Source organism: Lolium rigidum, chromosome 5, assembly GCF_022539505.1.
Source record: "Lolium rigidum isolate FL_2022 chromosome 5, APGP_CSIRO_Lrig_0.1, whole genome shotgun sequence".
Lineage (NCBI taxonomy): Eukaryota > Viridiplantae > Streptophyta > Magnoliopsida > Poales > Poaceae > Lolium > Lolium rigidum.
Window position 1 is genome coordinate 256,604,172 of NC_061512.1, and position 12,819 is coordinate 256,616,990.

Genomic DNA, 12,819 nt, shown 5'->3' on the forward strand with positions numbered 1-12,819 from the left:
TGCATGTTCGGCATTGGCATCAGCATGTACGTTCGGCATTGGCCTCGGTGGTATCTCTGGTGTGTCAGTGATCGAATGAGGGGATGGGATTGAGGGTGCATCCCGACGGTGACCTAGCAGTGGCGTCGAGCATAGCCGTTTCGACCATGCCGATATCCGCATCGGCAAAGTTTGGAGGCTGTGGTGCTCGAATCAAGGAGGGATTTGTTTCTTGTACGCTAAAAGTGATTTGAAACAAGTTTCGTGTTGAAGGTTAGGTAACGAAAGTTTGTAACTAAGCCCAAAATTATACTAGCACCATGGTGAGGTTCTTTTTGATAGAGCTATACGGTTGGGCAAACTTTTTTGACACTTTTTAGATAGGGTTCCTTGTTGTTACACGTATGGCTTTTCTAACAAGGTGATTTATTCTACCTCCTCTAAATGACCTCAAATTTTATACAGCTGATCTTCTATACATAGATAGATAGATTGTTTCGTTTTTATATTTTTCGAACTTTTTATTTCCCTTTATAATATCCAATTGATTTTCAGGTCAAAACCTCGAAAAACAGCATCATGTATGGCATCATTCTCGCCATAAATTTTAAATTTTGTGAAACTTTCCCTTTTAGATATTCCTTGTTGTTATAGATATGGCATAATGTATGCCAAATTTGGTTAGGTCTCACTGAAACCAGCTTTTGTAACAAGTTAGGTTTTTTCGACCTTCTCAAAAGGGATTTTTTCTACCTTCTCTAAATGACCTCAAAAATCATACGGACGATCTTCTATACAAAGATAGGTAGATTGTTTCGTTTTTACATTTTTTGGACTTTTATTTCCCTTTATAATACCCATTTGTTTTCAGGTCAAAACCTCGAAAGTTAACATAACTAGATGGTGAACCCTTCCAAACTTCAAATACAGAGATAGATAGATTGGTTCGTTTATCATTTTTACCGTGAATAGTAATGGCTACAAGAAATCGGTGATGGTCTATCATTTTTTGCGTGAAAAGTAATGGATACAACAAATCGGTGATGGTTTATCATTTTTTGCGTGAAAATTAATGGCTACAACAAATCGGTGATGGTTTATCATTTGGGATTTTCGTGAAAATTAATGGCTACAACAAATCGGTGACGGTTTATCATTTTTTCGTGAAAATTTATGGCTACAACAAATCGGTGATGGTTTATCATTTTTTGCGTGAAAAGTAATGCCTAAAAGAGTTTATAATTTTTAGCGCGTGAAAATAAATACGTGAAAACCGCCATTTAGCAAACTTAGAGAGTGGAACGTAACCGCCGACGAGAGAGAGAGGGTTATCCCGCCCGTTAGATCATACGATCAACGGTCGGCGGGCACGATCCGCGTGACATGGGCTAGACCAATCAGGGCAATGTTGCACGTGTGAGAGAATTTGTGGAGGGAGAGGGCAAAACTTAGTAGTATCAAGAAACCAAGGGCACCTATGTAATAAACAGACTAAGGGATTCAAATATGAGATTTAAAAAATGGAAAATGCGTGTTTTGTAGAATAAAACCCATCTTGGCCTATCTCAAACTATTTGCAATACAAATATACATGAGTGTGAGAATTGTGGCCTCATTTAGACAAAGTATGTTTTGGGGAAAGCTGTTTTGGGAAGGGCTTATTGTGGAAAACCATGCACCTTCATAGCTACTAGGTGATTTGAGAAGGCCTTTGAGAAGTGGCAATTTGTGGTAAAACTTGATTTATCTATGACTTATCTATGTTTTGAGAACTGGAAATTTGTGGTAAAGACTCCATGAGTATGTGCCACTATTTTTCGGAATTTTTGCACATTAAATGACTCATTTAACTAGTTAATCCCATTTGTTGACTGTCCGTTGACCAGCTACTTGAGGGTAAAACTGAGCATATTGCACTAGCCAGTATTAGCACTCAAGGGGAAAACCGAGCACACAAAAAATGCTAGTATAATGCTCGAGGTTATACCTGAGTATATCTAAATTTCCAGGGTTAGACTCGAGGACGCGTGTTGCGGTGCAGAAATGAAAGACGTGCAATATTTGACGCGTAGACGCCGGTCGCGGTGCGAAGTCGAAGACGTGCAATCGTGGACGCGTGGCGCATTGCGAAGTCCAAGACGTGCGGACGTGCAGCGGTGGACGCGTAGGACGCGGGTCGCATTAACCACCCCTTGCCTTTATAGACGCCTCCTCCCACTATCTCTGTCACTCTCACTCGCCTACGCAACGCCGCCTCTCTCACGTCCCATCATTTTCTCCAAAGCAAAAAACCCTCTCCCTCTCCCTCTCCTCTGCCGGCGAGATGGACAAGGAGAATGCCAATCCCATCGTCCACGGCGCCGTCGGCTCCAAGCGCGACGCCTCCCTCTTCGACGCCGTCCCCTAAACGGACGTCGCCGCCGTCCCCTCAACGAACGTCGCCGCCGCCTCCGCCGGTGCATCGGAGGCTGCTGCCGCCGGTCGCGGTCAGATCCCGCCGGGATGGGACCCCTACGAGCCGGTGCCGTACGTCCCGCCCCCAAACCGCTACGACACCTCCATAGAGGACCCATGGAACGAGGTAACTACGGTTTGCTTCCTTTTTTGTTCCCCATTCCTTTTTGAACCCTATTTGTGCTGCTGTAGATGGATCTGTGGATGGATGAGTATTGGGCTAATATTTGCGCCGATTTTATTCCATTTTGCTTTGATCCCTCCTTGATTTCGTTCAAGATTTGGGTTTCGGCCGTTCGGTTAATTTATGCAAGTAATGGGATCTCAATCAGTTAATTTATGCAAGTAATCATAGGATCTCAATCAGTTATTTTATGCACGAATCAAAAGATATCAACCGTTTAATTTTGCAAATAATCTGGAATGTGTTCAAGTTCAGATCTGGAATCTGTTTCTTTGCCTATGATGAATCGGTGGGCACAGATTTTTACAGGGGAGGGTTCAGCGAACCATTTCTGTGTACAAATCTGTTGTGCATGAGCTTTGGTTCGCTTACACCGTCCCCGTAGACATATAATCGTGTCCACTCTAACCGAGGCTGCCTCTGTTTTTCCTAACTTTGTTATCATGCACGTTTGCAACTCATTCACTAATAAATTCCCGTTTGATATGGATTAGCTGTCTGGCAGCGACGTCGGCAGCGACGACGAGCACCATGACGTCAAGACTCGCCAGGTGTTGCGGAGGCTGCAGGTCGGCCAGTATGTCTCCTACCTCGACGTTGCCAAGGGTGTCTACAGGTGCCCCTTCTGCACTAGGAGGCTCGGCGGCACTGACTTCAACTGCGTCCTCACGCATGCCGAGAACATCGGCCACACCAACCCCAAGGTCGGCGCGTCGGTGAACCCCAACTCCTTCCGCGCCAAGCACTTGGCGCTCGGCATGCACCTCCGCAGCATCCAGCGGGTGGAGATCTCCGGCAGGCGCATGCCTCCGCTCAAGCCCAAGGCTCTCAAGGGGAGCAACAAGTGGAGGCAGAGGCAGATGGGGTAGGCGGAGTCCTGGACGTGTGCTGCTGCTGCCTCCTCCATTTTGTTGTTGGGATCCCTTTGTTGTTAGCTAGGGATCCCTCGTTGTTATGTTGTTAGTATGATGGTGCTGTATTGCTGTGAAGAACCTCGAACCCTACTATGTTTGGCTGCTGAATGCAGCTTATTATCTATATTATCTATCCCTATTCTACTATATGACCTTGTGAATTTATCGTACATTCCCCGTAGATTTGCTTCTAGATTTAACTACATACATATGGACCGGATGGAGTACTAGATTGGGCTCCCTACTAGATTTGCTGCCATATTGGGAAAACAACCAGGGCCAAAAGGCACAAATAATAATTGAAGAAAGACAGAAATGCAAGCTTCTCTAGATTTGATACTAATTATGTGAAAAAGGCAGAGAGAAGGAGGCGGAAAAGGTACTCTTAAAAGGGAAATGCCAATGGCCGAGAGAGACAAAACCCAGCTCCTCGCTCACGTGCAACCAAACGCTATCTCGTCCCTGTCCCACGCGGTCCCTTTCTACCAGCCCCACGCGACGCGGGCCCACACGACGCGGCCCCACACGTCAGAACGGAGCGGTGAACTTAACGGGAATCCTGCCGTCTGAGCTGCCTTCTGCGGGTTTCAAACAAGGACTGGGGAAAAGTGAAGAAAAACTAAGGGGCTGGGGAAAACTGAGCACAACTAAGGAACCGAGGGAACGAAAATAGAAATCCCTAAATCATAAGTATGGTAGTGTTAAATTGCATGAGGTACTCTACCTCATTTAAATCATTTTCCCAAATGATGATTATGAATGGTTGACCTTGGTCAACATGGGTTCATACATTACTTATTTGAGGAACTTAAATCTTAACAAGATTCAGTGAGAGGAAATTATTTCCTCAAGAAACTAAATAGGGATCCTAATTCAATATTTGTAATGAGAGGAAATTATTTTTTCTTAAGAAGAAAACAAAGTCAACCAACATGATAGCAATGTGGTGATGATAGAATAGTTTGTGTGAACCCATTTGTGTGCTTAGTATAGCTCTTAAACCTTGTTTGGTGATTGTTACCTCGTATCCGTTTTTAGACGCTAGTACCGAGGAGTACCAGGAGGAGGAGGTCTACTTCCAGGAAGAGGAAGACCACTTTGATCAGTACACCAACCAAGGCAAACTCATATTCTTGCCGGTGCAAAGCTCTTTGAGCAAGGCAACATTAATTTTACCTTATGTGCAATGATCCTATGCCAAGTTTTTACATTATAAGCTTTTGCTTTTTTTATCCAAGATTACTTTTATAATTAACTTTGGTCTAAGTATAGAGTATAGCAAGAGTGTCAAACCTAGCCTAAAGGCTTATGTGTTAAGTAGCACCCCTCATGACTAGTTGCTAGTGCTAACAAATAAAATTGACTACTCTAGATGGGAACTTGTGATTTTGAAATGAACATGAAAACCTTGGAATGATGAGTCATTCTATTGAAAGATCTTTGAAGGTGAATATGAATTGAATGGTATGGTGAATTTTGACAAAAACTGATGTTGGGTTTGGATGTGATACCTTTCCAATTATTTAGTACCCCCACAATACCTGATTATGGATAGGGCTTAACTGGAAGTTTATGCATCTTAGTATGAGTTCCCTCTGAACAAGCATCATAGGGGTTATGCCGAGGCTGCCTTCGTTGAAAGTGAAATGATGTGAACTGAGGTGAATTGTCCGGCCCAAGCCCTGTGCAGTTCCCAGGCTGACGGTTTGTCTTCATTGGGAGACCAAGCTCATGGGGAGAGGTGCCTATACTAGGGTATGTAAGGGAAAGTTATGGTTGATGATCCGCGTACTGAGTTACGATGATTCAGAGTTACCCCTGACGGATGTAATCAAAGGTTGTGGCACAAGTGTGCAACCTCTGCAGAGTGTAAATCTATTCGAATAGCCGTGTCCACGGTTACGGACAGTTCGAAAGGCCATACTGTTTCCGGTGTCAGATGTTTTCTTGAACAGAGAGGGTGAATTGAATGGTGACTTGACTTGAATCACAACTGAGTTGTGGGAATGACACTAATGTTTCCCACTTGAGTTAGTTAGCATATGAAGAGTCTTTTATGAAATGATTGTGAACTAAAATTGGCTTTATGCAAATAAAACTAGAGCTTAGCACCCCCTTACTAAAATTGATAGGTACTTACATTAGTATTAGTTTGCGAGTACTTTAAAGTACTCACGGCTGTGTCCCTGAGTATTCCAATGGCCAGACTATGAAGATGAACAGCAGTACCAAGGTGACAACCGGCAGGACGCCTACGACAACTAGGAATCTTCTGACGTCAAGCGTTGGCCTGTGGATTTGATAGTCCACTTCTATTACGCTTCCGCTATGTAATGTGTTCGTTGATCATTAGATCACCTATTTATGTAATATTTGATCAGGTGATCTAAGTTTGTAAGACGATTATGGGTTGTAATGAATGATGATTTATGATATCAACTATTATGTCTCGCAACAACAATCTTCCTGGGATTGCGATGTATGGCATGATAGGCATCTGGACTTAAAAATCCGGGTGTTGACACTTTCCCAATCTTGACGATTCGTCGAGATAATAGCTATTATTCTTTTAAGTTACCTATTATTTGAAGTTAGCCGCCACGGTGAAATTGGTAGACACGCTGCTCTTAGCAGTGCTCAAGCATCTCGGTTCGAATCCGAGTGGCGGCAGGCCTTCCTTTACTAATTTAACTAGATGATACGCGCGCGTTGCGCTGGGATAGATTTATAGAAATTGTTTGTGCTACAAATAGCATGTACGGTACAACACCAGTAATGATGATTATATGATAATGATGATATTTCTTTTTTGAACTTCATGATGATATTTTTAGTATCGTGTTATTTTTGCATAGCATTTCCCACTCAGGTGGGCTATGTCTTAACAATTAGCTGTAATATCATATCCTTGATAGTGAGTGCCTCAAAATCATGTGTAGAGTTAGTGGTCATGGCACGTGAGTGATCTTTTATTTTTACAATTTCATACGGGAGGGTTATTCATTTAAAACAATCTTTTAACGGGAATCAAACGGGTTAGAATCTTCAGATTTTTTTTTTCTTTAGAAAGAAGGCTCCTACCCCTATAAGCACCTCTGGAAGACTAACTGGCGGATTGGATCTTGAAATTGACGAAATCACCACATGCGCCTCGCTGTCAACAGGAACGTCGTCTCCCACTGAATGAATATTCCGCCTTTATAAGACACGCAGATGTCAAACCTTGGGTTTGAAATCTCTGGGTACAACAACCCTCCTAACCACCCAACCTCATGTTGGTTCTCCTCGAAGAGGTTGTTTTATAATAAGTCAAAGCTAATTTCTTTTTCATATGTTTAGTTGCACGTTAGAACAACTTCATAACTAATAGGGTTTTCCTCTGTTTGTACAACCGTTTAAATTCATACTACATCTTAAAATATTTATTTAAATTTTAAATATGATATTGTGGGGAATTAAATGTGCTTCTAGTGCAGCACATAAACTAAATTGCATGTTAGCATTAGCATACTCTTATTATGAAATATATTAACATAGCAAGAACATGAAACAACATCATAATGATGTGAAACAACACTAAAATAATTCATGCAAGAAAAACTGGTTGGGGGCGTACGGACATTTGATATTTCGTCCAAGTAAATTGGAGATCTAAATATGTTATTATCCCTTACACCACCAACGTGACATATTTTTGTCGTACAAACAGAAAAAAAAAATGTGACAGACTATTAAGTAAACAAATTATCATGTATATATATATATTTTTACGCCAACTAAACCAAATGAAAGAAAATTACTTTTAAATACACAGAACATTGCTTTTACAGGGATGTTTTATAGATCCTGCGAGAACAAAGAGAAAAACGAAACGAAAACAATAGGGCAATTATTCCCCTAAATCCTGACCCAGTAGATCATCTTGCACTAAGTGGAAATCTAAAAACAGGTGTAAACTTCTCCTCTTCCAAGACACATCGGTTCTGGGCTTTCACATATGCCAATTAATGCACAAACTGGCCGAAATCTGTGCATTTTGATGACTGGCACTTTTTTAGCGATATCCACCACCAAGCAAATATAATTTGAGTTGCTTGCAATGGAAACAATCTGAGGATAAGAGAACCCAAATAGCTGCCAAACTGATTTCGGAAAGAGGCACCCAATACCATGTGCGCATCAGATCCTAACACCTGATAACAAAAGTAGCAACGGGCATGATAAGGCCATGAACCTGTTTTCATCTTTCAGAAGTCCATAAGACAATACAGAGACATCCACGTGAAGAATCTACTTCAGATTCAGCAGTAATGCGCCAAAATTTAGAAAGACCAAGAGAATGATTTCCCACCAAATACCGAGCTTCATATACACTCTTTGCTGAGTAAACGCCATCCGCATAGAGATTACAGGAGAAAGATTTGTGATTGTCAAGCAAAAGGACTGAATATTTTCCCATAGTGATAGAAAGTAACTTATTTAACTAAACTTCAATAGAAATCCTATCAAGTACTGGAGAACAGATGAGTCGATCAAATAATCTCTGGAATACTGGTTTCTCTAGCTTCATAAAACACCGTTTACTTCAATTGCTTATGACATAAATAGCACCATACAAATTCAGATCAAAAGGATCAATATAGAGTGGTTTCTCCAGCTTCATAAAACACCGATTACTTCAATTGCTTATGAGACAAAGAGCACCATACAAATTCAGATCAAAAGGATCAATATAGCTAGAGTGTCGTTAACCCTTTGCAAATAGAATAGCTGAACTTTGAGTCAACAAATAGCCTTCATCGGGCACTCAACAGATCAACCTATGAAATTTCTAATACTACAAAAGAAAACAGCAGAAGCAATGTCCCTTTTCACGGCGGCATTGCCCAAGATGAACATTCCATGAGAGAAATTCCAATATATCTAATTAATTCAGGGGAATTTGAGATTACATGGTAACAAAATACATGCTACCAGCAAGATAACGAAAATAGAAGATGGACATGTTCATCTAATTAAAATTAAGTTAACAGATGAGAAATTGTGTGTACCAATGAATGGAGGAACTGCTGGACACCATCCGTAGGCAGTAAACCAGATTATTAAATTGCCGCTTCCTCTTAGATTCAGCGATCAGGACGCATAAGCCCTTAGATCCAAACAGATCAGGCGGGCTTGAGGGAGCAGCACCCAATCGAATTAGGCCGAGAAACGAAAGGTCGAACAGCTATGGAGCTAGTACGCAACTTGTCAGATTGATAAACATATGTTTGGGGATTGAAAAATAGAGAGTGATTAAAATCGAGTGAATCGAGAGCAGGATGCTACCAGCGTGGAGATAGGTGCCGGAGGTGGCGACATGAGCAGGCTTGCGTGCTTGATGCCAATGGCAACCCGGGTAGGTTTTATCATGGAGGCGATGGCTCCTCAGTTCGCTCGAGAAGTTTCTACTGGATGCGCTTTCATGACCGTTTATGGCAAGGAGACGGTACGTCGTGCCGACGGAGGAGTTAATGTCTTCTTTTGGAAGGATCACTGGATCAACGGCAGATCAGCGGAACAGATTGCCCCCTTGGTGTTCTCGACAGTGTCCACGAGAAAATTAGTCCCACTTCTTGTAAAATGGAATATAGTAGTCCCACAACTTGTCTTTGTCGTGCAAAACTGGTCCAAACAACCGAGAAGCGGACACGTGGCAACGTTCATTTTGCACAAATGCCCCTGCATATTTACCTCTAACACATGCGGCCATCGTGGTGCAACCTCATACGGTCCCGCCTGTCAGTGGATGAAGAAACACATAAAATAGGTTGTGCACTGAGGATTCGAACTCACGAGCTTAGGGCATCTCCAACCGGGCGACCCATCCCGCGCCCGCGCGTCCGAATGGGTCGAAACGGACAAAAACGCGGCCCAGCGCGCGGACCCATCCCTAAAACGGATGGCCGCGGCGTCCGGGACGACCCAAACCCGGCCCAAATCTTGGCCGGGTTTGCGTGGCCGCGGACGCGAAAGGCTGGTCGCTCGCGTCCTCCCCTTGTCCGCCCCGGCCCGCCCGTCCGCCACCCAAAACACAAGGCCGCCGCACACATCTCCCCACCCGCTCCGCCGCCACCCACGGACCGGCGATTTGGGAGCGCGTCGACGCCGGCCATCGTCGTCGAGACGCCGGCAAGCGGGCGGAAGCATAGGTCGAGGTCCCGCGCTGGTTTCGCCGCGTCGTAGCAGAGTCGGAGGACGCCGGCGCCGGCGTTGTTGTCCTCTCACCGTCGCGACACCTCCCGCCGTTCGCAGCTGCGCCGTTTCCGCCGGAGGTGAGCCCTCCTGCACCGTGTTTCCAGACCGCAAGTCGGCTGAGACGGCCATGGCTGCAGGTCCCTAGAGAAGCATTTGGATCGCCTCCGCCTGCGAGGTGTTCGTTCAAAAGCTCGAACTAATATGTGTCCCTTTTCAGATCATGGTGGACAGCGACGACGAGTACTACTTCAAGAACTTCATCGACACGTCGTCGAAGAGGAGTCCGACGACGAATTTTTCACGGATGCTGCGGTGCTCATCCACGAGCACATTGTCTCGCAGATCCCCGTGTTCCGGGGTCCTTGCCGGGGCGCGCGGCCGCCTTGGACCGCAAAAGAGAACGCGGCCACGACCAGCTCTACAACGACTACTTCCAACCCAATCCATTGTTCGTGCCGCACTTGTTTCGCCGTCGTTTTCGGATGAACAGGCCGCTGTTCCGCCGGATAATGGATGGCGTCAAGATCTACGACGACTACTTCGTGCGAAAGTGGATGCACTTGGCAAGGTAGGCCTCTCTTCGTACAGAAATGCACGGCAGCGATTAGGATGCTCGCATATGGCGTTGCCGGTGATTTCGTAGATGAGTACACGCGCATGAGTGAGTCAACCGGCCTGGAATCGATGTACAGGTTCTGCAGAGCGGTGATCGGTTCGTTCGGAGAACAGTACCTCCGGCAACCAAATGCAGAGGACACAGCTCGTCTGTTGTCGATCAACGCTTCCAGGGGGTTTCCTGGGATGCTTGGCAGCATAGACTCGCATGCATTGGGAGTGGAAGAACTGCCCCTTTGGTTGGCAGGGGTCATACAGTGGCCATTCTGAGGGGTGCACAGTCATTCTTGAAGCTGTTGCTTCCCATGACACATGGATTTGGCACTCATTCTTCGGAATGGCTGGCTCGCACAATGACATCAATGTGCTGCAGCGCTCTCCGGTGTTTGATAGGCTAGCGTACGGTCAGTCCCCGATGTGGATTTTGAGATCAATGGCCACCACTACACCAAGGGGTACTACCTTGCTGATGGTATCTATCCACCTTGGGCTACACTCGTGAAGACAATCCGAAACCCCAGCTCGGAGCAGGAGGCAAGGTTTGCCAAAGAGCAGGAGGCAGCCCGGAAAGATGTCGAGCGGGCGTTTGGCATCCTCCAAGCTCGTTGGGCTATCGTCGGACACCCCGCCGCAGCCCGGGATGTGCAAACTCTGTGGGAGGTGATGACCGCTTGTGTAATCATGCATAACATGATTGTTGAGGTAGAGCGGGATGATTCACTCTTTGATAATGACTGGGACGGCCAAGGAGAGTTGGTTACTCCTCAACGTGCTCCGGCATCATTCCAGGACATTCTTCATGCGCACCATGAAATTCGAGATCTAGCTGTACACAACCAGCTTCAGGCTGATTTGGTCGAGCACATGTGGCAGCATGTAGGCAACAATGCTGCAAACAACAATGATGAAGGAGATCCTTAAGCCTAGAGCATTTTGTATCGTTTCTTCATTTTATTTGAATAATACTTTATCCTTTATTACATGGACTATGTAATGTGTAATACATTTAGAGCATTTCAACTATTTTATATATTTTTTCTATAATTTATTTTGCGTTTTTCTAGTGAATTTACAAGAAAAACATACCATGGGGCGCCGCGACCCAAATCTGGCGCGTTGGGCGCAGCGCGCGACCCAAACGGACGCGCGGACGCGGGGCACCGTCCGCGCGTCCGCTCGGGCACGCAAACGGCCCAGCGCGTCCGTTTGGGTCGCCCGGTTGGAGATGCCCTTAGGTCAGGAGCTAAATGCGTAAGCCACTTGAGAAAGGAGTTATTTTTGTTCGATATTGCAACGCCCTTGTATTGTCTCCTAAAACATTGTTCATACTTTGTTGCCGTGTTCCTCATACATATATACTCCATTTTCAGTTGAAGAACACCATTCCCACGACTAGAAACAGCAACTACCCATCTACAGAGGAACTTCGAGGGAAGAGTTCAATGAGAAACCCACTAATTCCATTTTCAGTTGCTGTTCAAATATCCCTCTAGTTTCCAGAACGTGAAGATTTTCAACTTCATCATGTAATCAAATGGCATAAGCAAACCTGCATCGTCTCAATCTACCATTCTTACTTTTTATCCTAAATAGCAAACTTCTAAGAAGTGCAGCATGATAACCACAATATATCATGTACTCCTTCCATCTCGAAATATATGTTAGATACATTCAAATTTAGCCAAATTTACGATATCTATTTCGAGACAAAAGGAGTACTAATACTATCAATGCGCTAAAATAGCGCACGCGCTAATGTTTTTGCCCCGCATGCAGAGCGCGCGGTACAAAACGGCGCGCGCAACGTGTCCTCAACTACCGCTGAAAAGTCCCTCCCGCCACGCGCCTCCCTTTCGCCTGCCACACGCCACTTCCCCTTCCACGCGCCCCACCGCCGCCGAGACCGCGCCGCTACCATGGCCCCCGGCGCAACTGCTCCAGTTTCATGGGCGTGCGCGCCCGCTCGAGCGGCACGTTCTACGTGAAGATCTGCGCCCGCGGCGCTCGCCTCACCCTCTTCGCCACCGTGGAGCAGGCGGCGCGCGCCTACGACGTGGTGGAATCGCGCCTCTCGGGCGCACCCGCCAGCAGCTCAATTTCAAGGACCGCGAGTCACTCGCGTAGGCGGAGTTCTTGATCGGCTTCGACAGCTTTGTCACCGCCGAGCAGCGCCGCCACCGCCAGCCGATTCAGCGCGACCTCGCAATTGCGTAGGCGGATGAACGTGACATGGAGGCATGGGCCGCTGCCTTCCCGCATGATGTCCTCGACCAGCGCACCTTCTAGGAGCAGAAGAAGGCAAAGCGCAGGGTGGAGAAGGAGGCCATTCGTGCGGGCAAGCCGTTCATCGAGGCGCAGGAAGCCGGCCCGACGGCCATCAACGGAAACAATGAATGTTGGGCGGATTTGGTTTTGACTGAGCCGTCGGAGTCGGAC